This window comes from Pseudophryne corroboree, chromosome 4 (genome assembly GCF_028390025.1).
Source record: "Pseudophryne corroboree isolate aPseCor3 chromosome 4, aPseCor3.hap2, whole genome shotgun sequence".
Lineage (NCBI taxonomy): Eukaryota > Metazoa > Chordata > Amphibia > Anura > Myobatrachidae > Pseudophryne > Pseudophryne corroboree.
Genome location: NC_086447.1, coordinates 696,541,424 through 696,567,707, shown reverse-complemented (window position 1 = coordinate 696,567,707; position 26,284 = coordinate 696,541,424). Strand labels below are relative to the sequence as shown.

Sequence of the window (26,284 nt, the reverse complement as noted above, 5' to 3'; positions counted from 1 at the left end):
AAAGCTCTTGGGCACCACACCAGGATGGCTGCATGGTCAAGGCATTTGACTTAAGATCCAATGGATATATATATATGCATGGGATCGAACCCCAATTCTGGTAAGCATGTTAATTTCAGATTCCTAAATATGTACAAGGAATAACTTTATTAATTAAGGACATGTACAAAAGTTGATGTTGCTTGCATTTGTAAACCACCATACTTGTTCCACAAAATCCTTGACATGTGACAGGGCAAAAAAGAATGATAGCAACTATCTACAAATGTTGCTTGTAATCATTCAAAAGAAAGGACAGTCTTGATAGATGAGCAGTTCGAAATGTGGTGAAAATTAATGTCTTTAAACAAATATGGAATTATTATAAAACTTTTTATTCATAAGAGCCTTACTTGTGAAGAATAGAAATATAAGTATCATACTTTGAAAAAAACAACAATTACCAGACTTATGTAATAAGTAACAGTCAAAGCAGTATAAAGTTTGCTGAATAATTGCCCATGCACATTAAAAGATATATATGCTTTGCAATAGTATTTGTCATGACAATCACACCAGGATGGCCGAGTGGTTAAGGCGTTTGGCTTAAAATCCAATGGATACATATCCGCGTGGGTTTGATCCCCACTTCTGGTATGCATTTTAGTATTTGCCATGAAAGGCTCCTGGGCACCACACCAGGATGGCTGCATGGTTAAGGAATTTGACCTAAGATCCAATGGATATATATCTGCATGGGATCAAACCACAATTCTGGTATGCATGTTAATTTCAGATTCCTAAATATGTAGAAGGAATAACTTTATTAATTAAGGACATGTACAAAAGTTGATGTTGCTTGCATTTGTAAACCACCATACTTGTTCCACAAAATCCTTGAAATGTGACAGGGCAAAAAAGAATGATAGCAACTATCTACAAATGTTGCTTGTAATCATTCAAAAGAAAGGACAGTCTTGATAGATGAGCAGTTCGAAATGTGGTGAAAATTAATGTCTTTAAACAAATATGGAATTATTATAACACTTTTTATTCATAAGAGCCTTACTTGTGAAGAATAGAAATATAAGTATCATACTTTGAGAAAAAAAAACAATTACCAGACTTATGTAATAAGTAACAGTCAAAGCAGTATAAAGTTTGCTGAATAATTGCACATGCACATTAAAAGATACATATGCTTTGCAATAGTATTTGTCACGACAATCACACCAGGATGGCCGAGTAGTTAAGGCGTTGGACTTAATATCCAATGGATACATATCTGGGTGGGTTCGATCCCCACTTCTGGTATGCATTTTAATTTCAGCTAACTAAATATTTACGATGAAGATTTCGGCAATTAGGGAAAACTCTCAAAATTCTGTGAAAATCATTAACTTAAATTACATTGCTAAAAAAATATTTTCAATCCATTTTTTCAAAGAACCTGGCTTTCTATGAAGAAAAGAAACAATGATATCATAATATCCATTAAAATACCAAAAGTTATGTAATATTTTAAACTCCAAGCGGTTCAAAGTTAACAATGCACAGGAAAATAAACATGAATAGTGTAATAGTATTTGCCATGAAAATACCCAAGGCAACATACCAGGATGGCCGAGTGGTTAAGGCGTTGGACTTAAGATCCAATGGATATATATCCGCGTGGGTTCGGACCCCACTTCTGGTATGTATTTTAATTTCGAATTCCTAAATATGTACAAAGAACAATATAATCGAATAGGGAAATGTACAAGAGTCATTTTGTTTACATTTGTAAACTACCATGCATGTTCTACAAAAGCATTGAAATGTGACAGTGCAAATAAACTTATGTAATAATTTAGACTCCAAACAGTACAAAGTTTGCATAAAAGTTGACAATGCACATTAACATATACATATGCAATGGGGTTCAGAATGTAATCCTGATGGACTGGATGCCTATGGTCAGAATACCGACATCAGCATCCTGACCATTAAAATCCTGACAGCCCTGCAGTTAATACCATAACCCTACCATGTTCCCTGCCCTAACCCTAATCCTCCCTTTTGGGTGTCTAACCCTTACACCCTCTCCTTGGGTGCCTAAACCTTACCCTCCCCGGGATGCCTAACACTAACCCTCCATTCCCCAATGCCTAAAGCTAATGCTCCCTGCTTGGTGTCTAACACTAACCTCTTCTTCTAAGTGACTAAACCAAACCTTCCCTCCCTGGTACCTAACTCTAACCTACCTGTCCCTACACCGTAAACCCCCTTCTAATGCCTAATCCTAACCTCCCCCCTCCCCGTGGCAGGACAAGATTACATCCTGCTGAGAGGACATTCAGAATTCTAGGTGTCAGTATTTTCATGCTGTTAATCCAACCTCTGTTGGCATTTTGGTGATGTTATTATGGCTGGTGGGTACGATTATGGTGTCAGTATTATGATAGCCAGGATCCCGCACGGAAGCCTTTTAACTGGGTCCCATGCTTTGCAAAAGTATATGCCATGAAATTGTCAAAAGCCTCACATCAGGATGGCCGAGTGGTTAAGGTGTTGGACTTAAGATTCACTGGATTTACATCTGCATGGGATAGATCCCCACTTCTGGTTTGTATTTCAATTTCAGCTAACCAAATGAGGAAGAATTTGTCAATTAGGGAAAACTTTCAAACTATGGTGAAAGTCAATCACTTAAGCTACAGTACTTTGATCAAAAAATATTTTCAATCCATTTTCTCCAAAGAAACTGATTTTTTATAAAGAAAGTAAACCATGATATCCTAATATCCATTAAAATACCCAGTTATGTAATATTTTAAACTCCAAACAGTACAAAGTTAACCATGCACATCATAATTAAAATGAATAGTGCATTAGTATTTGCCATGAAAAGCTCTTGGGCACCACACCAGGATGGCTGCATGGTTAAGGCATTTGACTTAAGATCCAATGGATATATATCCGCATGGGATCGAACCCCAATTCTGGTATGCATGTTAATTTCAGATTCCTAAATATGTACAAGGAATAACATTATTAATTAATGACATGTACAAAAGTTGATGTTGCTTGCATTTGTAACCCACCATACTTGTTCCACAAAATCCTTGACATGTGACAGGGCAAAAAAAGAATGATAGCAACTATCTACAAATGTTGCTTGTAATCATTCAAAAGAAAGGACAGTCTTGATAGATGAGCAGTTCGAAATGTGGTGAAAATTAATGTCTTTAAACAAATATGGAATTATTATGAAACTTTTGATTCATAAGAGCCTTACTTGTTCTGAAGAATAGAAATATAAGTATCATACTTTTAAAAAAACAACAATTACCAGACTTATGTAATAAGTAACAGTCAAAGCAGTATAAAGTTTGCTGAATAATTGCCCATGCACATTAAAAGATACATATGCTTTCCAATAGTATTTGGCATGACAATCACACCAGGATGGCCGAGTGGTTAAGGAGTTAGACTTAAGATCCAATGGATACATATCTGAGTGTGTTGGATCCCCACTTCTGGTATGCATTTTAATTTCAGCTAACGAAATATTTACGATGAAGATTTCGGCAATTAGGGAAAACTCTCAAAATTCTGTGAAAATCATTAACTTAAATTACATTGCTAAAAATATATTTTCAATCCATTTTTTCAAAGAACCTGGCTTTCTATGAAGAAAAGAAACAATGATATCATAATATCCATTAAAATACCAAAAGTTATGTAATATTTTAAACTCCAAGCCGTTCAAAGTTAACAATGCACAGGAAAATAAACATGAATAGTGCATTAGTATTTGCCATGAAAATAACCAGGGAAACATACCAGGATGGCCGAGTGGTGAAGGTGTTGGACTTAAGATCCAATGGATATATCCGCGTGTGTTCGAACCCCACTTCTGGTAGGTGTTTTAATTTCGGATTCCTAAATATGTACAAGGAACAATATAATCGAATAGGGAAATGTACAAGAGTCATTTTGTTTACATTTGTAAACTACCATACATGTTCCACAAAAGCATTGAAATGTGACAGTGCAAATAAACTTATGTAATAATTTAGACTCCAAACAGTACAAAGTTTGCATAAAAGTTGACAATGCACATTAACATATACATATGCAATGGGGTTCAGAATGTAATCCTGATGGACTGGATGCCTATGGTCAGAATACCGACATCAGCAACCTGTCCATTAAAATCCTGACAGCCCTGCAGTTAATACCATAACCCTACCATGTTCCCTGCCCTAACCCTAATCCTCCTTTTTGGGTGTCTAACCCTTACACCCTCTCCTTGGGTGCCTAAACCTTACCCTCCCCGGGATGCCTAACACTAACCCTCCATTCCCCAATGCCTAAAGCTAATGCTCCCTGCTTGGTGTCTAACACTAACCTCTTCTTCTAAGTGACTAAACCAAACCTTCCCTCCCTGGTACCTAACTCTAACCTACCTGTCCCTACACCGTAAACCCCCTTCTAATGCCTAATCCTAACCTCCCCCCTCCCCGTGGCAGGACAAGATTACATCCTGCTGAGAGGACATTCAGAATTCTAGGTGTCAGTATTTTCATGCTGTTAATCCAACCTCTGTTGGCATTTTGGTGATGTTATTATGGCTGGTGGGTACGATTATGGTGTCAGTATTATGATAGCCAGGATCCCGCACGGAAGCCTTTTAACTGGGTCCCATGCTTTGCAAAAGTATATGCCATGAAATTGTCAAAAGCCTCACATCAGGATGGCCGAGTGGTTAAGGTGTTGGACTTAAGATTCACTGGATTTACATCTGCATGGGATAGATCCCCACTTCTGGTTTGTATTTCAATTTCAGCTAACCAAATGAGGAAGAATTTGTCAATTAGGGAAAACTTTCAAACTATGGTGAAAGTCAATCACTTAAGCTACAGTACTTTGATCAAAAAATATTTTCAATCCATTTTCTCCAAAGAAACTGATTTTTTATAAAGAAAGTAAACAATGATATCCTAATATCCATTAAAATACCCAGTTATGTAATATTTTAAACTCCAAACAGTACAAAGTTAACCATGCACATCATAATTAACATGAATAGTGCATTAGTATTTGCCATGAAAAGCTCTTGGGCACCACACCAGGATGGCTGCATGGTTAAGGCATTTGACTTAAGATCCAATGGATATATATCTGCATGGGATCGAACCCCAATTCTGGTATGCATGTTAATTTCAGATTCCTAAATATGTACAAGGAATAACTTTATTAATTAAGGACATGTACAAAAGTTGATGCTGCTTGCATTTGTAAACCACCATACTTGTTCCACAAAATCCTTGACATGTGACAGGGCAAAAAAGAATGATAGCAACTATCTACAAATGTTGCTTGTAATCATTCAAAAGAAAGGACAGTCTTGATAGCTGAGCAGTTCGAAATGTGGAGAAAATTAATGTCTTTAAACAAATATGGAATTATTATAAAACTTTTTATTCATAAGAGCCTTACTTGTTGTGAAGAATAGAAATATAAGTATCATACTTTGAAAAAAACAACAATTACCAGACTTATGTAATAAGTAACAGTCAAAGCAGTATAAAGTTTGCTGAATAATTGCCCATGCACATTAAAAGATATATATGCTTTGCAATAGTATTTGTCATGACAATCACACCAGGATGGCCGAGTGGTTAAGGCGTTTGGCTTAAAATCCAATGGATACATATCCGTGTGGGTTTGATCCCCACTTCTGGTATGCATTTTAATTTCAGCTAACTAAATATTTACGATGAAGATTTAGGCAATTAGGGAAAACTCTCAAAATTCTGTGAAAATCATAAACTTAAATTACATTGCTAAAAAAATATTTTCAATCCATTTTTTCAAAGAACCTGGCTTTCTATGAAGAAAAGAAACAATGATATCATAATATCCATTAAAATACCAAAAGTTATGTAATATTTTAAACACCAAGCGGTTCAAAGTTAACAATGCACAGGAAAATAAATATGAATAGTGCAATAGTATTTGCCATGAAAATACCCAGGGCAACATACCAGGATGGCCGAGTGGTTATGGCATTGAACTTAAGATCAAATGGATATATATCCGCGTGGGTTAGAACCCCACTTCTGGTAGGTATTTTAATTTCAGATTCCTAAATATGTACAAGGAACAATATAATCGAATAGGGAAATGTACAAGAGTCATTTTGTTTACATTTGTAAACTACCATACATGTTCCACAAAAGCATTGAAATGTGACAGTGCAAATAAACTTATGTAATAATTTAGACTCCAAACAGTACAAAGTTTGCATAAAAGTTGACCATGCACATTAACATATTTATATGCAATGGGGTTCAGAATGTAATCCTGATGGACTGGATGCCTATGGTCAGAATACCGACATCAGCAACCTGACCATTAAAATCCTGACAGCCCTGCAGTTAATACCATAACCCTTCCATGTTCCCTGCCCTAACCCTAATCCTCCCTTTTGGGTGTCTAACCCTTACACCCTCTCCTTGGGTGCCTAAACCTTACCCTCCACGGGATGCCTAACACTAACCCTCCATTCCCCAATGCCTAAAGCTAATGCTCCCTGCTTGGTGTCTAACACTAACCTCCTCTTCTAAGTGACTAAACCAAACCCTCCCTCCCTGGTACCTAACTCTAACCTACCTGTCCCTACACCGTAACCCCCCTTCTAATGCCTAATCCTAACCTCCCCCCTCCCCGTGGCAGGACAAGATTACATCCTGCTGAGAGGACATTCAGAATTCTAGGTGTCAGTATTTTCATGCTATTAATCCTACCTCTGTTGGCATTTTGGTGCCGTTATTATGGCTCGTGGGTACGATTGTGGTGTCAGTATTATGATAGCCAGGATCCCACACGGAAGCCTTTTAACTGGGTCCCATGCTTTGCAAAAGTATTTGCCATGAAAATGTCAAAAGCCTCACATCAGGATGGCCGAGTGGTTAAGGTGTTGACCTTAAGATTCAATGGATTTACATCTGCATGGGATAGATCCCCACTTCTGGTTTGTATTTCAATTTCAGCTAACCAAATGAGGAAGAATTTGTCAGTTAGGGAAAACTTTCAAACTATGGTGAAAGTCAATAACTTAAGCTACAGTACTTTGATCAAAAAATATTTTCTCCAAAGAAACTGATTTTTTATAAAGAAAGTAAACAATGATATCCTAATATCCATTAAAATACCCAGTTATGTAATATTTTAAACTCCAAACAGTACAAAGTTAACCATGCACATCATAATTAAAATGAATAGTGCATTAGTATTTGCCATGAAAAGCTCTTGGGCACCACACCAGGATGGTTGCATGGTTAAGGCATTTGACTTAAGATCCAATGGATATATATCCGCATGGGATCGAACCCCAATTCTGGTATGCATGTTAATTTCAGATTCCTAAATATGTACAAGGAATAACATTATTAATTAATGACATGTACAAAAGTTGATGTTGCTTGCATTTGTAACCCACCATACTTGTTCCACAAAATCCTTGACATGTGACAGGGCAAAAAAAGAATGATAGCAACTATCTACAAATGTTGCTTGTAATCATTCAAAAGAAAGGACAGTCTTGGTAGATGAGCAGTTCGAAATGTGGTGAAAATTAATGTCTTTAAACAAATATGGAATTATTATGAAACTTTTTATTCATAAGAGCCTTACTTGTTCTGAAGAATAGAAATATAAGTATCATACTTTTAAAAAAACAACAATTACCAGACTTATGTAATAAGTAACAGTCAAAGCAGTATAAAGTTTGCTGAATAATTGCCCATGCACATTAAAAGATACATATGCTTTCCAATAGTATTTGACATGACAATCACACCAGGATGGCCGAGTGGTTAAGGCGTTGGACTTAAGATCCAATGGATACATATCTGGGTGGGTTCGATCCCCACTTCTGGTATGCATTTTAATTTCAGCTAACTAAATATTTACGATGAAGATTTCAGCAATTAGGGAAAACTCTCAAAATTCTGTGAAAATCATTAACTTAAATTACATTGCTTAAAAAATATTTTCAATCCATTTTTTCAAAGAACCTGGCTTTCTATGAAGAAAAGAAACAATGATATCATAATATCCATTAAAATACCAAAAGTTATGTAATATTTTAAACTCCAAGCGGTTCAAAGTTAACAATGCACAGAAAAATAAACATGAAAAGTGCAATAGTATTTGCCATGAAAATAACCAGTGAAACATACCAGGATGGCCGAGTGGTTAAGGCGTTGGACTTAAGATCCAATGGATATATCCGCGTGGGTTCGAACCCCACTTCTGGTATGTGTTTTAATTTCGGATTCCTAAATATGTACAAGGAACAATATAATCGAATAGGGAAATGTACAAGAGTCATTTTGTTTACATTTGTAAACTACCATACATGTTCCACAAAAGCATTGAAATGTGACAGTGCAAATAAACTTATGTAATAATTTAGACTCCAAACAGTACAAAGTTTGCATAAAAGTTGACCATGCACATTAACATATACATATGCAATGGGGTTCAGAATGTAATCCTGATGGACTGGATGCCTATGGTCAGAATACCGACATCAGCAACCTGACCATTAAAATCCTGACAGCCCTGCAGTTAATACCATAACCCTTCCATGTTCCCTGCCCTAACCCTAATCCTCCCTTTTGGGTGTCTAACCCTTACACCCTCTCCTTGGGTGCCTAAACCTTACCCTCCACGGGATGCCTAACACTAACCCTCCATTCCCCAATGCCTAAAGCTAATGCTCCCTGCTTGGTGTCTAACACTAACCTCCTCTTCTAAGTGACTAAACCAAACCCTCCCTCCCTGGTACCTAACTCTAACCTACCTGTCCCTACACCGTAACCCCCCTTCTAATGCCTAATCCTAACCTTCCCCCTCCCCGTGGCAGGACAAGATTACATCCTGCTGAGAGGACATTCAGAATTCTAGGTGTCAGTATTTTCATGCTATTAATCCTACCTCTGTTGGCATTTTGGTGCCGTTATTATGGCTCGTGGGTACGATTGTGGTGTCAGTATTATGATAGCAGGATCCCACACGGAAGCCTTTTAACTGGGTCCCATGCTTTGCAAAAGTATTTGCCATGAAAATGTCAAAAGCCTCACATCAGGATGGCCGAGTGGTTAAGGTGTTGACCTTAAGATTCAATGGATTTACATCTGCATGGGATAGATCCCCACTTCTGGTTTGTATTTCAATTTCAGCTAACCAAATGAGGAAGAATTTGTCAGTTATGGAAAACTTTCAAACTATGGTGAAAGTCAATAACTTAAGCTACAGTACTTTGATCAAAAAATATTTTCTCCAAAGAAACTGATTTTTTATAAAGAAAGTAAACAATGATATCCTAATATCCATTAAAATACCCAGTTATGTAATATTTTAAACTCCAAACAGTACAAAGTTAACCATGTACATCATAATTAGCATGAATAGTGCATTAGTATTTGCCATGAAAAGCTCTTGGGCACCACCCCAGGATGGCTGCATGGTTAAGGCATTTGACTTAAGATCCAATGGATATATATCTGCCTGGGATCGAACCCCAATTCTGGTATGCATGTTAATTTCAGATTCCTAAATATGTACAAGGAATAACTTTATTAATTAAGGAAAATGTACAAAAGTTGATGCTGCTTGCATTTGTAAACCACCATACTTGTTCCACAAAATCCTTGACATGTGACACGGCAAAAAAGAATGATAGCAACTATCTACAAATGTTGCTTGTAATCATTCAAAAGAAAGGACAGTCTTGATAGCTGAGCAGTTCGAAATGTGGAGAAAATTAATGTCTTTAAACAAATATGGAATTATTATAAAACTTTTTATTCATAAGAGCCTTACTTGTTGTGAAGAATAGAAATATAAGTATCATACTTTGAAAAAAACAACAATTACCAGACTTATGTAATAAGTAACAGTCAAAGCAGTATAAAGTTTGCTGAATAATTGCCCATGCACATTAAAAGATATATATGCTTTGCAATAGTATTTGTCATGACAATCACACCAGGATGGCCGAGTGGTTAAGGCGTTTGGCTTAAAATCCAATGGATACATATCCGTGTGGGTTTGATCCCCACTTCTGGTATGCATTTTAATTTCAGCTAACTAAATATTTACGATGAAGATTTAGGCAATTAGGGAAAACTCTCAAAATTCTGTGAAAATCATAAACTTAAATTACATTGCTAAAAAAATATTTTCAATCCATTTTTTCAAAGAACCTGGCTTTCTATGAAGAAAAGAAACAATGATATCATAATATCCATTAAAATACCAAAAGTTATGTAATATTTTAAACACCAAGCGGTTCAAAGTTAACAATGCACAGGAAAATAAATATGAATAGTGCAATAGTATTTGCCATGAAAATACCCAGGGCAACATACCAGGATGGCCGAGTGGTTATGGCATTGAACTTAAGATCAAATGGATATATATCCGCGTGGGTTAGAACCCCACTTCTGGTAGGTATTTTAATTTCAGATTCCTAAATATGTACAAGGAACAATATAATCGAATAGGGAAATGTACAAGAGTCATTTTGTTTACATTTGTAAACTACCATACATGTTCCACAAAAGCATTGAAATGTGACAGTGCAAATAAACTTATGTAATAATTTAGACTCCAAACAGTACAAAGTTTGCATAAAAGTTGACCATGCACATTAACATATTTATATGCAATGGGGTTCAGAATGTAATCCTGATGGACTGGATGCCTATGGTCAGAATACCGACATCAGCAACCTGACCATTAAAATCCTGACAGCCCTGCAGTTAATACCATAACCCTTCCATGTTCCCTGCCCTAACCCTAATCCTCCCTTTTGGGTGTCTAACCCTTACACCCTCTCCTTGGGTGCCTAAACCTTACCCTCCACGGGATGCCTAACACTAACCCTCCATTCCCCAATGCCTAAAGCTAATGCTCCCTGCTTGGTGTCTAACACTAACCTCCTCTTCTAAGTGACTAAACCAAACCCTCCCTCCCTGGTACCTAACTCTAACCTACCTGTCCCTACACCGTAACCCCCCTTCTAATGCCTAATCCTAACCTCCCCCCTCCCCGTGGCAGGACAAGATTACATCCTGCTGAGAGGACATTCAGAATTCTAGGTGTCAGTATTTTCATGCTATTAATCCTACCTCTGTTGGCATTTTGGTGCCGTTATTATGGCTCGTGGGTACGATTGTGGTGTCAGTATTATGATAGCCAGGATCCCACACGGAAGCCTTTTAACTGGGTCCCATGCTTTGCAAAAGTATTTGCCATGAAAATGTCAAAAGCCTCACATCAGGATGGCCGAGTGGTTAAGGTGTTGACCTTAAGATTCAATGGATTTACATCTGCATGGGATAGATCCCCACTTCTGGTTTGTATTTCAATTTCAGCTAACCAAATGAGGAAGAATTTGTCAGTTAGGGAAAACTTTCAAACTATGGTGAAAGTCAATAACTTAAGCTACAGTACTTTGATCAAAAAATATTTTCTCCAAAGAAACTGATTTTTTATAAAGAAAGTAAACAATGATATCCTAATATCCATTAAAATACCCAGTTATGTAATATTTTAAACTCCAAACAGTACAAAGTTAACCATGCACATCATAATTAAAATGAATAGTGCATTAGTATTTGCCATGAAAAGCTCTTGGGCACCACACCAGGATGGTTGCATGGTTAAGGCATTTGACTTAAGATCCAATGGATATATATCCGCATGGGATCGAACCCCAATTCTGGTATGCATGTTAATTTCAGATTCCTAAATATGTACAAGGAATAACATTATTAATTAATGACATGTACAAAAGTTGATGTTGCTTGCATTTGTAACCCACCATACTTGTTCCACAAAATCCTTGACATGTGACAGGGCAAAAAAAGAATGATAGCAACTATCTACAAATGTTGCTTGTAATCATTCAAAAGAAAGGACAGTCTTGGTAGATGAGCAGTTCGAAATGTGGTGAAAATTAATGTCTTTAAACAAATATGGAATTATTATGAAACTTTTTATTCATAAGAGCCTTACTTGTTCTGAAGAATAGAAATATAAGTATCATACTTTTAAAAAAACAACAATTACCAGACTTATGTAATAAGTAACAGTCAAAGCAGTATAAAGTTTGCTGAATAATTGCCCATGCACATTAAAAGATACATATGCTTTCCAATAGTATTTGACATGACAATCACACCAGGATGGCCGAGTGGTTAAGGCGTTGGACTTAAGATCCAATGGATACATATCTGGGTGGGTTCGATCCCCACTTCTGGTATGCATTTTAATTTCAGCTAACTAAATATTTACGATGAAGATTTCAGCAATTAGGGAAAACTCTCAAAATTCTGTGAAAATCATTAACTTAAATTACATTGCTTAAAAAATATTTTCAATCCATTTTTTCAAAGAACCTGGCTTTCTATGAAGAAAAGAAACAATGATATCATAATATCCATTAAAATACCAAAAGTTATGTAATATTTTAAACTCCAAGCGGTTCAAAGTTAACAATGCACAGAAAAATAAACATGAAAAGTGCAATAGTATTTGCCATGAAAATAACCAGTGAAACATACCAGGATGGCCGAGTGGTTAAGGCGTTGGACTTAAGATCCAATGGATATATCCGCGTGGGTTCGAACCCCACTTCTGGTATGTGTTTTAATTTCGGATTCCTAAATATGTACAAGGAACAATATAATCGAATAGGGAAATGTACAAGAGTCATTTTGTTTACATTTGTAAACTACCATACATGTTCCACAAAAGCATTGAAATGTGACAGTGCAAATAAACTTATGTAATAATTTAGACTCCAAACAGTACAAAGTTTGCATAAAAGTTGACCATGCACATTAACATATACATATGCAATGGGGTTCAGAATGTAATCCTGATGGACTGGATGCCTATGGTCAGAATACCGACATCAGCAACCTGACCATTAAAATCCTGACAGCCCTGCAGTTAATACCATAACCCTTCCATGTTCCCTGCCCTAACCCTAATCCTCCCTTTTGGGTGTCTAACCCTTACACCCTCTCCTTGGGTGCCTAAACCTTACCCTCCACGGGATGCCTGACACTAACCCTCCATTCCCCAATGCCTAAAGCTAATGCTCCCTGCTTGGTGTCTAACACTAACCTCCTCTTCTAAGTGACTAAACCAAACCCTCCCTCCCTGGTACCTAACTCTAACCTACCTGTCCCTACACCGTAACCCCCCTTCTAATGCCTAATCCTAACCTTCCCCCTCCCCGTGGCAGGACAAGATTACATCCTGCTGAGAGGACATTCAGAATTCTAGGTGTCAGTATTTTCATGCTATTAATCCTACCTCTGTTGGCATTTTGGTGCCGTTATTATGGCTCGTGGGTACGATTGTGGTGTCAGTATTATGATAGCAGGATCCCACACGGAAGCCTTTTAACTGGGTCCCATGCTTTGCAAAAGTATTTGCCATGAAAATGTCAAAAGCCTCACATCAGGATGGCCGAGTGGTTAAGGTGTTGACCTTAAGATTCAATGGATTTACATCTGCATGGGATAGATCCCCACTTCTGGTTTGTATTTCAATTTCAGCTAACCAAATGAGGAAGAATTTGTCAGTTATGGAAAACTTTCAAACTATGGTGAAAGTCAATAACTTAAGCTACAGTACTTTGATCAAAAAATATTTTCTCCAAAGAAACTGATTTTTTATAAAGAAAGTAAACAATGATATCCTAATATCCATTAAAATACCCAGTTATGTAATATTTTAAACTCCAAACAGTACAAAGTTAACCATGTACATCATAATTAGCATGAATAGTGCATTAGTATTTGCCATGAAAAGCTCTTGGGCACCACCCCAGGATGGCTGCATGGTTAAGGCATTTGACTTAAGATCCAATGGATATATATCTGCCTGGGATCGAACCCCAATTCTGGTATGCATGTTAATTTCAGATTCCTAAATATGTACAAGGAATAACTTTATTAATTAAGGAAAATGTACAAAAGTTGATGCTGCTTGCATTTGTAAACCACCATACTTGTTCCACAAAATCCTTGACATGTGACACGGCAAAAAAGAATGATAGCAACTATCTACAAATGTTGCTTGTAATCATTCAAAAGAAAGGACAGTCTTGATAGATGAGCAGTACGAAATGTGGTGAAAATTAATGTCTTTAAACAAATATGGAATTATTATAAAACTTTTTATTCATAAGAGCCTTACTTGTTGTGAAGAATAGAAATATAAGTATCATACTTTGAAAAAAACAACAATTACCAGACTTATGTAATAAGTAACAGTCAAAGCAGTATAAAGTTTGCTGAATAATTGCCCATGCACATTAAAAGATATATATGCTTTGCAATAGTATTTGTCATGACAATCACACCAGGATGGCCGAGTGGTTAAGGCGTTTGGCTTAAAATCCAATGGATACATATCCGCATGGGTTTGATCCCCACTTCTGGTATGCATTTTAATTTCAGCTAACTAAATATTTACGATGAAGATTTCGTCAATTAGGGAAAACTCTCAAAATTCTGTGAAAATCATTAACTTAAATTACATTGCTAAAACAATATTTTCAATCCATTTTTTCAAAGAACCTGGCTTTCTATGAAGAAAAGAAACAATGATATCATAATATCCATTAAAATACCAAAAGTTATGTAATATTTCAAACTCCAAGCGGTTCAAAGTTAACAATGCACAGGAAAATAAATATGAATAGTGCAATAGTATTTGCCATGAAAATACCCAGGGCAACATACCAGGATGGCCGAGTGGTTAAAGCATTGGACTTAAGATCCAATGGATATATATCCGCGTGGGTTCGAACCCCACTTCTGGTATGTATTTTAATTTGGTATTCCTAAATATGTACAAGGAACAATATAATCGAATAGGGAAATGTACAAGAGTCATTTTGTTTACATTTGTAAACTACCATACATGTTCCACAAAAGCATTGAAATGTAACAGTGCAAATAAACTTATGTAATAATTTAGACTCCAAACAGTACAAAGTTTGCATAAAAGTTGACCATGCACATTAACATATACATATGCAATGGGGTTCAGAATGTAATCCTGATGGACTGGATGCCTATGGTCAGAATACCGACATCAGCAACCTGACCATTAAAATCCTGACAGCCCTGCAGTTAATACCATAACCCTTCCATGTTCCCTGCCCTAACCCTAATCCTCCCTTTTGGGTGTCTAACCCTTACACCCTCTCCTTGGGTGCCTAAACCTTACCCTCCCCGGGATGCCTAACACTAATCCTCCATTCCCCAATGCCTAAAGCTAATGCTCCCTGCTTGGTGTCTAACACTAACCTCCTCTTCTAAGTGACTAAACCAAACCCTCCCTCCCTGGTACCTAACGCTAACCTACCTGTCCCTACACCGTAACCCCCCTTCTAATGCCTAATCTTAACCTTCCCCCTCCCCGTGGCAGGACAAGATTACATCCTGCTGAGAGGACATTCAGAATTCTAGGTGTCAGTATTTTCATGCTATTAATCCTACCTCTGTTGGCATTTTGGTGCCGTTATTATGGCTCGTGGGTACGATTGTGGTGTCAGTATTATGATAGCAGGATCCCACACGGAAGCCTTTTAACTGGGTCCCATGCTTTGCAAAAGTATTTGCCATGAAAATGTCAAAAGCCTCACATCAGGATGGCCGAGTGGTTAAGGTGTTGACCTTAAGATTCAATGGATTTACATCTGCATGGGATAGATCCCCACTTCTGGTTTGTATTTCAATTTCAGCTAACCAAATGAGGAAGAATTTGTCAGTTATGGAAAACTTTCAAACTATGGTGAAAGTCAATAACTTAAACTACAGTACTTTGATCAAAAAATATTTTCTCCAAAGAAACTGATTTTTTATAAAGAAAGTAAACAATGATATCCTAATATCCATTAAAATACCCAGTTATGTAATATTTTAAACTCCAAACAGTACAAAGTTAACCATGTACATCATAATTAGCATGAATAGTGCATTAGTATTTGCCATGAAAAGCTCTTGGGCACCACCCCAGGATGGCTGCATGGTTAAGGCATTTGACTTAAGATCCAATGGATATATATCTGCATGGGATCGAACCCCAATTCTGGTATGCATGTTAATTTCAGATTCCTAAATATGTACAAGGAATAACTTTATTAATTAAGGAAAATGTACAAAAGTTGATGCTGCTTGCATTTGTAAACCACCATACTTGTTCCACAAAATCCTTGACATGTGACACGGCAAAAAAGAATGATAGCAACTATCTACAAATGTTGCTTGTAATCATTCAAAAGAAAGGACAGTCTTGATAGATGAGCAGTACGAAATGTGGTGAAAATTAATGTCTTTAAACAAATATGGAATTATTATAAAACTTTTTATTCATAAGAGCCTTACTTGTTGTGAAGAATAGAAATATAAGTATCATACTTTGAAAAAAACAACAATTACCAGACTTATGTAATAAGTAACAGTCAAAGCAGTATAAAGTTTGCTGAATAATTGCCCATGCACATTAAAAGATATATATGCTTTGCAATAGTATTTGTCATGACAATGACACCAGGATGGCCGAGTGGTTAAGGCGTTTGGCTTAAAATCCAATGGATACATATCCGCATGGGTTTGATCCCCACTTCTGGTATGCATTTTAATTTCAGCTAACTAAATATTTACGATGAAGATTTCGTCAATTAGGGAAAACTCTCAAAATTCTGTGAAAATCATTAACTTAAATTACATTGCTAAAACAATATTTTCAATCCATTTTTTCAAAGAACCTGGCTTTCTATGAAGAAAAGAAACAATGATATCATAATATCCATTAAAATACCAAAAGTTATGTAATATTTCAAACTCCAAGCGGTTCAAAGTTAACAATGCACAGGAAAATAAATATGAATAGTGCAATAGTATTTGCCATGAAAATACCCAGGGCAACATACCAGGATGGCCGAGTGGTTAAAGCATTGGATTTAAGATCCAATGGATATATATCCGCGTGGGTTCGAACCCCACTTCTGGTATGTATTTTAATTTGGTATTCCTAAATATGTACAAGGAACAATATAATCGAATAGGGAAATGTACAAGAGTCATTTTGTTTACATTTGTAAACTACCATACATGTTCCACAAAAGCATTGAAATGTAACAGTGCAAATAAACTTATGTAATAATTTAGACTCCAAACAGTACAAAGTTTGCATAAAAGTTGACCATGCACATTAACATATACATATGCAATGGGGTTCAGAATGTAATCCTGATGGACTGGATGCCTATGGTCAGAATACCGACATCAGCAACCTGACCATTAAAATCCTGACAGCCCTGCAGTTAATACCATAACCCTTCCATGTTCCCTGCCCTAACCCTAATCCTCCCTTTTGGGTGTCTAACCCTTACACCCTCTCCTTGGGTGCCTAAACCTTACCCTCCCCGGGATGCCTAACACTAATCCTCCATTCCCCAATGCCTAAAGCTAATGCTCCCTGCTTGGTGTCTAACACTAACCTCCTCTTCTAAGTGACTAAACCAAACCCTCCCGCCCTGGTACCTAACGCTAACCTACCTGTCCCTACACCGTAACCCCCCTTCTAATGCCTAATCTTAACCTTCCCCCTCCCCGTGGCAGGACAAGATTACATCCTGCTGAGAGGACATTCAGAATTCTAGGTGTCAGTATTTTCATGCTATTAATCCTACCTCTGTTGGCATTTTGGTGCCGTTATTATGGCTCGTGGGTACGATTGTGGTGTCAGTATTATGATAGCAGGATCCCACACGGAAGCCTTTTAACTGGGTCCCATGCTTTGCAAAAGTATTTGCCATGAAAATGTCAAAAGCCTCACATCAGGATGGCCGAGTGGTTAAGGTGTTGACCTTAAGATTCAATGGATTTACATCTGCATGGGATAGATCCCCACTTCTGGTTTGTATTTCAATTTCAGCTAACCAAATGAGGAAGAATTTGTCAGTTATGGAAAACTTTCAAACTATGGTGAAAGTCAATAACTTAAGCTACAGTACTTTGATCAAAAAATATTTTCTCCAAAGAAACTGATTTTTATAAAGAAAGTAAACAATGATATCCTAATATCCATTAAAATACCCAGTTATGTAATATTTTAAACTCCAAACAGTACAAAGTTAACCATGTACATCATAATTAACATGAATAGTGCATTAGTATTTGCCATGAAAAGCTCTTGGGCACCACCCCAGGATGGCTGCATGGTTAAGGCATTTGACTTAAGATCAAATGGATATATATCTGCATGGGATCGAACCCCAATTCTGGTATGCATGTTAATTTCAGATTCCTAAATATGTACAAGGAATAACTTTATTAATTAAGGAAAATGTACAAAAGTTGATGCTGCTTGCATTTGTAAACCACCATACTTGTTCCACAAAATCCTTGACATGTGACACGGCAAAAAAGAATGATAGCAACTATCTACAAATGTTGCTTGTAATCATTCAAAAGAAAGGACAGTCTTGATAGATGAGCAGTACGAAATGTGGTGAAAATTAATGTCTTTAAACAAATATGGAATTATTATAAAACTTTTTATTCATAAGAGCCTTACTTGTTGTGAAGAATAGAAATATAAGTATCATACTTTGAAAAAAACAACAATTACCAGACTTATGTAATAAGTAACAGTCAAAGCAGTATAAAGTTTGCTGAATAATTGCCCATGCACATTAAAAGATATATATGCTTTGCAATAGTATTTGTCATGACAATCACACCAGGATGGCCGAGTGGTTAAGGCGTTTGGCTTAAAATCCAATGGATACATATCCGCATGGGTTTGATCCCCACTTCTGGTATGCATTTTAATTTCAGCTAACTAAATATTTACGATGAAGATTTCGTCAATTAGGGAAAACTCTCAAAATTCTGTGAAAATCATTAACTTAAATTACATTGCTAAAAAAATATTTTCAATCCATTTTTTCAAAGAACCTGGCTTTCTATGAAGAAAAGAAACAATGATATCATAATATCCATTAAAATACCAAAAGTTATGTAATATTTTAAACTCCAAGCGGTTCAAAGTTAACAATGCACAGGAAAATACATATGAATAGTGCAATAGTATTTGCCATGAAAATACCCAGGGCAACATACCAGGATGGCCGAGTGGTTAAAGCATTGGACTTAAGATCCAATGGATATATATCCGCGTGGGTTCGAACCCCACTTCTGGTATGTATTTTAATTTGGTATTCCTAAATATGTACAAGGAACAATATAATCAAATAGGGAAATGTACAAGAGTCATTTTGTTTACATTTGTAAACTACCATACATGTTCCACAAAAGCATTGAAATGTAACAGTGCAAATAAACTTATGTAATAATTTAGACTCCAAACAGTACAAAGTTTGCATAAAAGTTGACCATGCACATTAACATATACATATGCAATGGGGTTCAGAATGTAATCCTGATGGACTGGATGCCTATGGTCAGAATACCGACATCAGCAACCTGACCATTAAAATCCTGACGGCCCTGCAGTTAATACCATAACCCTTCCATGTTCCCTGCCCTAACCCTAATCCTCCCTTTTGGGTGTCTAACCCTTACACCCTCTCCTTGGGTGCCTAAACCTTACCCTCCCCGGGATGCCTAACACTAATCCTCCATTCCCCAATGCCTAAAGCTAATGCTCCCTGCTTGGTGTCTAACACTAACCTCCTCTTCTAAGTGACTAAACCAAACCCTCCCTCCCTGGTACCTAACGCTAACCTACCTGTCCCTACACCGTAACCCCCCTTCTAATGCCTAAACCTAACCCCCCCCCTCCCCGTGGCAGGATAAGATTACATCCTGCTGAGAGGACATTCAGAATTCTAGGTGTCAGTATTTTCATGCTATTAATCCCACCTCTGTTAGCATTTTGGTGCCGTTATTATAGCTAGTGGGTACGATTATGGTGTCAGTATTATGATAGCCAGGATCCCGCACGGAAGCCTTTTAACTGGGTCCCATGCTTTGCAAAAGTATTTGCCATGAAAATGTCAAAAGCCTCACATCAGGATGGCCGAGTGGTTAAGGTGTTGACCTTAAGATTCAATGGATTTACATCTGCATGGGATAGATCCCCACTTCTGGTTTGTATTTCAATTTCAGCTAACCAAATGAGGAAGAATTTGTCAGTTAGGGAAAACTTTCAAACTATTGTGAAAGTCAATAACTTAAGCTACAGTACTTTGATCGAAAAATATTTTCAATCCATTTTCTCCAAAGAAACTGATTTTTGATAAAGAAAGTAAACAATGATATCCTAATATCCATTAAAATACCCAGTTATGTAATATTTTAAACTCCAAACAGTACAAAGTTAACCATGCACATCATAATTAACATGAATAGTGCATTAGTATTTGCCATGAAAAGCTCTTGGGCACCACACCAGGGTGGCTGCATGGTTAAGGCATTTGACTTAAGATCCAATGGATATATATCTGCATGGGATCGAACCCCAATTCTGGTATGCATGTTAATTTCAGATTCCTAAATATGTACAAGGAATAACTTTATTAATTAAGGACATGTACAAAAGTTGATGCTGCTTGCATTTGTAAACCACCATACTTGTTCCACAAAATCCTTGACATGTGACAGGGCAAAAAAGAATGATAGCAACTATCTACAAATGTTGCTTGTAATCATTCAAAAGAAAGGACAGTCTTGATAGATGAGCAGTTCGAAATGTGGTGAAAATTAATGTCTTTAAACAAATATGGAATTATTATAAAACTTTTTATTCATAAGAGCCTTACTTGTTGTGAAGAATAGAAATATAAGTATCATACTTTGAAAAAAACAACAATTACCAGACTTATGTAATAAGTAACAGACAAAGCAGTATAAAGTTTGCTGAATAATTGCCCATGCACATTAAAAGATATATATGCTTTGCAATAGTATTTGTCATGACAATCACACCAGGATGGCCGAGTGGTTAAGGCGTTGGACTCAAGATCCAATGGATACATATCCGTGTGGTTTCGATCCCCACTTCTGGTATACATTTTGATTTCAGCTAACTAAATATTTACGATGAAGATTTCGGCAATTAGGGAAAACTCTCAAAATTTTGTGAAAATCATTAACTTAAAATACATTGCTAAAAAAATATTTTCAATCCATTTTTTCAAAGAACCTGGCTTTCTATGAAGAAAAGAAACAATGATATCATAATATCCATTAAAATACCAAAAGTTATGTAATATTTTAAACTCCAAGCGGTTCAAAGTTAACAATGCACAGGAAAATAAACATGAATAGTGCAATAGTATTTGCCATGAAAACACCCAGAGCAACATACCAGGATGGCCGAGTGGTTAAGGGGTTGGACTTAAGATCCAATGGATATATATCCGCGTGGGTTCGAACCCCACTTCTGGTATGTATTTTAATTTCGGATTCCTAAATATGTACAAGGAACAATATAATCGAATAGGGAAATGTACAAGAGTCATTTTGTTTACATTTGTAAACTACCATACATGTTCCACAAAAGCATTGAAATGTGACAGTGCAAATAAACTTATGTAATAATTTAGACTCCAAACAGTACAAAGTTTGCATAAAAGTTGACCATGCACATTAACATATACATATGCAATGGGGTTCAGAAAGTAATCCTGATGGACTGGATGCCTATGGTCAGAATACCGACATCAGCAACCTGACCATTAAAATCCTGACAGCCCTGCAGTTAATACCATAACCCTTCCATGTTCCCTGCCCTAACCCTAATCCTCCCTTTTGGGTGTCTAACCCTTACACCCTCTCATTGGGTGCCTAAACCTTACCCTCCCCGTGATGCCTAACACTAACCCTCCATTCCCCAATGCCTAAAGCTAATGCTCCCTGCTTGGTGTCTAACACTAACCTCCTCTTCTTAGTGACTAAACCAAACCCTCCCTCACTGGTACCTAACTCTAACCTACCTGTCCCTACACCGTAACCCCCCTTCTAATGCCTAAACCTAACCTCCCCCCTCCCCGTGGCAGGACAAGATTACATCCTGCTGAGAGGACATTCAGAATTCTAGGTGTCAGTATTTTCATGCTGTTAATCCCACCTCTGTTGGCATTTTGGTGCCGTTATTATGGCTGGTGGGTACGATTATGGTGTCAGTATTATGATAGCCAGGATCCCACACGGAAGCCTTTTAACTGGGTCCCATGCTTTGCAAAAGTATTTGCCATGAAAATGTCAAAAGCTTCACATCAGGATGGCCGAGTGGTTAAGATGTTGGACTTAAGATTCAATGGATTTACATCTGCATGGGATAGATCCCCACTTCTGGTTTGTATTTCAATTTCAGCTAACCAAATGAGGAAGAATTTGTCAATTAGGGAAAACTTTCAAACTATGGTGAAAGTCAATAAATTAAGCTACAGTAGTATGATCAAAAATATTTTCTATCCATTTTCTCCAAAGAAAATGATTTTTTATAAAGAAAGTAAACAATGATATCCTAATATCCATTAAAATATCCAGTTATGTAATATTTTAAACTCCAAACAGTACAAAGTTAACCATGCACATCATAATTAACATGAATAGTGCATTAGTATTTGCCATGAAAAGCTCTTGGGCACCACACCAGGATTGCTGCATGGTTAAGGCATTTGACTTAAGATAAAAGGGATATATATCTTCATGGGATCGAACCACAATTCTGGTATGCATGTTAATTTCAGATTCCTAAATATGTACAAGGAATGACATTATTAATTAAGGACATGTACAAAAGTTGATGTTGCTTGCATTTGTAACCCACCATACTTGTTCCACAAAATCCTTGACATGTGACAGGGCAAAAAAAAGAATGATAGCAACTATCTACAAATGTTGCTTGTAATCATTCAAAAGAAAGGACAGTCTTGATAGATGAGCAGTTCAAAATGTGGTGAAAATTAATGTCTTTAAACAAATATGGAATTATTATGAAACTTTTTATTCATAAGAGCCTTACTTGTTGTGAAGAATAGAAATATAAGTATCATACTTTTAAAAAAAAACAATTACCAGACTTATGTAATAAGTAACAATCAAAGCAGTATAAAGTTTGCTGAATAATTGCCCAGGCACATTAAAAGATACATATGCTTTGCAATAGTGATTGACATGACAATCACACCAGGATGGCCGAGTGGTTAAGGCGTTGGACTTAAGATCCAATGGATAAATATCTGGGTGGGTTCGATCCCCACTTCTGGTATGCATTTTAATTTCAGCTAACTAAATATTTACGATGAATATTTCGGAATTAGGGAAAACTCTCAAAATTCTGTGAAAATCATTAACTTAAATTACATTGCTAAAAAAATATTTTTAATCCATTTTTTCAAAGAACCTGGCTTTCTATGAAGAAAAGAAACAATGATATCATAATATCCATTAAAATACCAAAAGTTATGTAATATTTTAAACTCCAAGCGGTTCAAAGTTAACAATGCACAGGAAAATCAACATGAATAGTGCAATAGTATTTGCCATGAAAACACCCAGGCCAACATACCAGGATGGCCGAGTGGTTAAGGCGTTGGACTTAAGATCCAATGGATATATATCCGCGTGGGTTTGAACCCCACTTCTGGTATGTATTTTAATTTCGGATTCCTAAATATGTACAAGGAACAATATAATCGAATAGGGAAATGTACAAGAGTCATTTTGTTTACATTTGTAAACTACCATACATGTTCCACAAAAGCATTGAAATGTGACAGTGAAAATAAACTTATGTAATAATTTAGACTCCAAACAGTACAAAGTTTGCATAAAAGATGACCATGCACATTAACATATACATATGCAATGGGGTTCAGAATGTAATCCTGATGGACTGGATGCCTATGGTCAGAATACCGACATCAGCAACCTGACCATTAAAATCCTGACAGCCCTGCAGTTAATACCATAACCTTTCCATGTTCCCTGCCCTAACCCTAATCCTCCCTTTTGGGTGCCTAAACCTTACCCTCCCCGGGATGCCTGACACTAACCCTCCATTCCCCAATGCCTAAAGCTAATGCTCCCTGCTTGGTGTTTAACACTAACCTCCTCTTCTAAGTGACTAAACCAAAGCCTCCCTCCCTGGTACCTAACTCTAACCTACCTGTCCCTACACCGTAACCCCCCTTCTAATGCCTAAACCTAACCTCCCCCCTCCCCGTGGCAGGACAAGATTACATCCTGCTGAGAGGACATTCAGAATTCTAGGTGTCAGTATTTTCATGCTGTTAATCCCACCTCTGTTGGCATTTTGGTGCCGTTATTATGGCTGGTGGGTACGATTATGGTTTCAGTATTATGATAGCCAAGATCCCGCACGGAAGCCTTTTAACTGGGTCCCATGCTTTGCAAATGTATTTGCCATGAAAATGTCAAAAGCCTCACATCAGGATGGCCGAGTGGTTAAGGTGTTGGACTTAAGATTCAATGGATTTACATCTGCATGGGATAGATCCCCACTTCTGGTTTGTATTTCAATTTCAGCTAACCAAATGAGGAAGAATTTGTCATTTAGGGAAAACTTTCAAACTATGGTGAAAGTCAATAACTTAAGCTACAGTACTTTGATCAAAAAATATTTTCAATCTATTTTCTCCAAAGAAACTGATTTTTTATAAAGAAAGTAAACAATAATATCCTAATATCCATTAAAATACCCAGTTATGTAATATTTTAAACTCCAAACAGTACAAAGTTAACCATGCACATCATAATTAACATGAATAGTGCATTAGTGTTTGCCATGAAAAGCTCTTGGGCACCACACCAGGATGGCTGCATGGTTAAGGCATTTGACTTAAGATCCAATGGATATATATCTGCATGGGATCGAACCCCAATTCTGGTATGCATGTTAATTTCAGATTCCTAAATATGTACAAGGAATAACATTATTAATTAAGGACATGTACAAAAGTTGATGTTGCTTGCATTTGTAGCCCACCATACTTGTTCCACAAAATCCTTGACATGTGACAGGGCAAAAAAAGAATGATAGCAACTATCTACAAATGTTGCTTGTAATCATTCAAAAGAAAGGACAGTCTTGAAAGATGAGCAGTTCGAAATGTGGTGAAAATTAATGTCTTTAAACAAATATGGAATTATTATGAAACTTTTTATTCATAAGAGCCTTACTTGTTGTGAAGAATAGAAATATAAGTATCATACTTTTAAAAAAACAACAATTACCAGACTTATGTAATAAGTAACAGTCAAAGCAGTATAAAGTTTGCTAAATAATTGCCCATGCACATTAAAAGATACATATGCTTTGCAATAGTATTTGACATGACAATCACACCAGGATGGCCGAGTGGTTAAGGCGTTGGACTTAAAATCCAATGGATACATATCCGCGTGGGTTGGATCCCCACTTCTGGTATACATTTTAATTTCAGCTAACTAAATATTTACGATGAAGATTTCGGCAATTAGGAAAAACTCTCAAAATTCTGTGAAAAACATTAACTTAAAATACATTGCTAAAAAAATATTTTCAATCCATTTTTTCAAAGAACCTGGCTTTTTATGAAGAAAAGAAACAATGATATCATAATATCCATTAAAATATCAAAAGTTATGTAATATTTTAAACTCCAAGCGGTTCAAAGTTAACAATGCACAGGAAAATTAACATGAATAGTGCAATAGTATTTGCCATGAAAATACCTAGGGCAACATACCAGGATGGCCGAGTGGTTAAGGCGTTGGAATTAAGATCTAATGGATATATATCCGCGTGGGTTCAAACCCGACTTCTGGTATGTATTTTAATTTCGGATTCCTAAATATTTACAAGGAACAATATAATCGAATAGGGAAATGTACAAGAGTCATTTTGTTTACATTTGTAAACTACCATACATGTTCCACAAAAGCATTGAAATGTGACAGTGCAAATAAACTTATGTAATAATTTAGACTCCAAACAGTACAAAGTTTGCATAAAAGTTGGCCATGCACATTAACACATACATATGCAATGGGGTTCAGAATGTAATCCTGATGGACTGGATGCCTATGGTCAGAATACCGACATCTGCAACCTGACCATTAAAATCCTGACAGCCCTGCAGTTAATACCATAACCCTTCCATGTTCCCTGCCCTAACCCTAATCCTCCCTTTTGTGTGCCTAAACCTTACCCTCCCCGGGATGCCTAACACTAACCC

General features: G+C 36.7%; 24 non-coding genes across 24 annotated transcripts; all 24 read left to right on the top strand.

Annotated features, from left to right (window-relative positions):
• The first annotated feature begins 553 nt into the window (after positions 1-553).
• Positions 554-636, top strand: TRNAL-UAA (transfer RNA leucine (anticodon UAA)). Its single transcript has one exon. It is a non-coding gene; the product is annotated as a tRNA-Leu (tRNA).
• Positions 637-1,210: 574 nt separating this feature from the next.
• On the top strand, positions 1,211-1,293 carry TRNAL-UAA (transfer RNA leucine (anticodon UAA)). Its single transcript has one exon. It is a non-coding gene; the product is annotated as a tRNA-Leu (tRNA).
• Positions 1,294-1,592: 299 nt separating this feature from the next.
• Positions 1,593-1,675, top strand: TRNAL-UAA (transfer RNA leucine (anticodon UAA)). Its single transcript has one exon. It is a non-coding gene; the product is annotated as a tRNA-Leu (tRNA).
• A 2,127-nt stretch (positions 1,676-3,802) lies between these two features.
• Positions 3,803-3,883, top strand: TRNAL-UAA (transfer RNA leucine (anticodon UAA)). The gene has a single exon. It is a non-coding gene; the product is annotated as a tRNA-Leu (tRNA).
• A 1,744-nt stretch (positions 3,884-5,627) lies between these two features.
• TRNAL-UAA (transfer RNA leucine (anticodon UAA)) lies at positions 5,628-5,710 on the top strand. Its single transcript has one exon. It is a non-coding gene; the product is annotated as a tRNA-Leu (tRNA).
• Positions 5,711-6,009: 299 nt separating this feature from the next.
• Positions 6,010-6,092, top strand: TRNAL-UAA (transfer RNA leucine (anticodon UAA)). The gene has a single exon. It is a non-coding gene; the product is annotated as a tRNA-Leu (tRNA).
• Positions 6,093-7,826: 1,734 nt separating this feature from the next.
• TRNAL-UAA (transfer RNA leucine (anticodon UAA)) lies at positions 7,827-7,909 on the top strand. The gene has a single exon. It is a non-coding gene; the product is annotated as a tRNA-Leu (tRNA).
• A 299-nt stretch (positions 7,910-8,208) lies between these two features.
• On the top strand, positions 8,209-8,289 carry TRNAL-UAA (transfer RNA leucine (anticodon UAA)). Its single transcript has one exon. It is a non-coding gene; the product is annotated as a tRNA-Leu (tRNA).
• A 1,733-nt stretch (positions 8,290-10,022) lies between these two features.
• On the top strand, positions 10,023-10,105 carry TRNAL-UAA (transfer RNA leucine (anticodon UAA)). Its single transcript has one exon. It is a non-coding gene; the product is annotated as a tRNA-Leu (tRNA).
• A 299-nt stretch (positions 10,106-10,404) lies between these two features.
• On the top strand, positions 10,405-10,487 carry TRNAL-UAA (transfer RNA leucine (anticodon UAA)). Its single transcript has one exon. It is a non-coding gene; the product is annotated as a tRNA-Leu (tRNA).
• Positions 10,488-12,221: 1,734 nt separating this feature from the next.
• Positions 12,222-12,304, top strand: TRNAL-UAA (transfer RNA leucine (anticodon UAA)). The gene has a single exon. It is a non-coding gene; the product is annotated as a tRNA-Leu (tRNA).
• A 299-nt stretch (positions 12,305-12,603) lies between these two features.
• Positions 12,604-12,684, top strand: TRNAL-UAA (transfer RNA leucine (anticodon UAA)). The gene has a single exon. It is a non-coding gene; the product is annotated as a tRNA-Leu (tRNA).
• Positions 12,685-14,417: 1,733 nt separating this feature from the next.
• On the top strand, positions 14,418-14,500 carry TRNAL-UAA (transfer RNA leucine (anticodon UAA)). Its single transcript has one exon. It is a non-coding gene; the product is annotated as a tRNA-Leu (tRNA).
• Positions 14,501-14,799: 299 nt separating this feature from the next.
• Positions 14,800-14,882, top strand: TRNAL-UAA (transfer RNA leucine (anticodon UAA)). The gene has a single exon. It is a non-coding gene; the product is annotated as a tRNA-Leu (tRNA).
• Positions 14,883-16,615: 1,733 nt separating this feature from the next.
• On the top strand, positions 16,616-16,698 carry TRNAL-UAA (transfer RNA leucine (anticodon UAA)). The gene has a single exon. It is a non-coding gene; the product is annotated as a tRNA-Leu (tRNA).
• A 299-nt stretch (positions 16,699-16,997) lies between these two features.
• TRNAL-UAA (transfer RNA leucine (anticodon UAA)) lies at positions 16,998-17,080 on the top strand. Its single transcript has one exon. It is a non-coding gene; the product is annotated as a tRNA-Leu (tRNA).
• A 1,732-nt stretch (positions 17,081-18,812) lies between these two features.
• Positions 18,813-18,895, top strand: TRNAL-UAA (transfer RNA leucine (anticodon UAA)). Its single transcript has one exon. It is a non-coding gene; the product is annotated as a tRNA-Leu (tRNA).
• Positions 18,896-19,194: 299 nt separating this feature from the next.
• TRNAL-UAA (transfer RNA leucine (anticodon UAA)) lies at positions 19,195-19,277 on the top strand. Its single transcript has one exon. It is a non-coding gene; the product is annotated as a tRNA-Leu (tRNA).
• Positions 19,278-21,021: 1,744 nt separating this feature from the next.
• Positions 21,022-21,104, top strand: TRNAL-CAA (transfer RNA leucine (anticodon CAA)). The gene has a single exon. It is a non-coding gene; the product is annotated as a tRNA-Leu (tRNA).
• A 299-nt stretch (positions 21,105-21,403) lies between these two features.
• TRNAL-UAA (transfer RNA leucine (anticodon UAA)) lies at positions 21,404-21,486 on the top strand. Its single transcript has one exon. It is a non-coding gene; the product is annotated as a tRNA-Leu (tRNA).
• Positions 21,487-23,230: 1,744 nt separating this feature from the next.
• TRNAL-UAA (transfer RNA leucine (anticodon UAA)) lies at positions 23,231-23,313 on the top strand. Its single transcript has one exon. It is a non-coding gene; the product is annotated as a tRNA-Leu (tRNA).
• Positions 23,314-23,611: 298 nt separating this feature from the next.
• On the top strand, positions 23,612-23,694 carry TRNAL-UAA (transfer RNA leucine (anticodon UAA)). The gene has a single exon. It is a non-coding gene; the product is annotated as a tRNA-Leu (tRNA).
• A 1,717-nt stretch (positions 23,695-25,411) lies between these two features.
• On the top strand, positions 25,412-25,494 carry TRNAL-UAA (transfer RNA leucine (anticodon UAA)). Its single transcript has one exon. It is a non-coding gene; the product is annotated as a tRNA-Leu (tRNA).
• Positions 25,495-25,793: 299 nt separating this feature from the next.
• Positions 25,794-25,876, top strand: TRNAL-UAA (transfer RNA leucine (anticodon UAA)). The gene has a single exon. It is a non-coding gene; the product is annotated as a tRNA-Leu (tRNA).
• The last annotated feature ends 408 nt before the right edge of the window (positions 25,877-26,284 follow it).